Raw genomic sequence first — 747 nt, forward strand, 5'->3', positions numbered from 1 at the left:
GTAAACTGTTTTAAAAATATAACATAAAACCCGAAGTAGTGTGGTTGTGTCCGACGTACTGTGAAAGTGTTAAATTTTTAACAGTTTAGTGTAAAAAGGTTTAGAAGCCCGATGTAGTGTGAATGTTTAATTCATTTGCGGCCAAAGCACAGGAGCTGTGAATAATTAGACTAACCGGTATCTTAAAGTAACTAGATAATGTTCAGTCAGTGGAGGAAAAGAAGCCTATTGAATTGATGAACACAATTCAATAAGATTGTGAAAATGGCAGAGTTGATAGTTAAATACATCGCTAAGCACGGCTCAGTGGGAATGTTTGATGGGATAGAGAAGGCAGATGACCCTTACGAGTGGGCCATGTCTCAATTCAAAAATTGTCCCAAAATGCCTAAAAACAAAGAGGGAAAAGTTGCTAATGCACTTCAAGCTCTTTTTGCCTCATACAAGGTAACTAAGAAAAGATTAGAAGAAATTAAAACTGAAAACAAGTTGCTAAATTGTCAAGCTAAATTCTATGTCATGTCATTGAGAAATTGCGAGGCTGAAGAGATTATTTTGAAGGAACAGATAGTGAAATTGAGAAAAGAAATTTCAAAGTCTGAAACAGAGATGGAAACATTTAGATGTTTGTATGAAGGGACAGCTAGACAGTTGGTAAATGTTCAATCCAATTCTGAATATGAGGAGAAGAACCGCAAAGAAGCCATTAGCCGACATAATTCCTCAGATGATTCTGTGAGATTCCCA

The sequence above is a fragment of the Sinocyclocheilus anshuiensis genome, unplaced genomic scaffold (assembly GCF_001515605.1).
Source record: "Sinocyclocheilus anshuiensis isolate Anshui unplaced genomic scaffold, SAMN03320099.WGS_v1.1 scaffold1815, whole genome shotgun sequence".
Lineage (NCBI taxonomy): Eukaryota > Metazoa > Chordata > Actinopteri > Cypriniformes > Cyprinidae > Sinocyclocheilus > Sinocyclocheilus anshuiensis.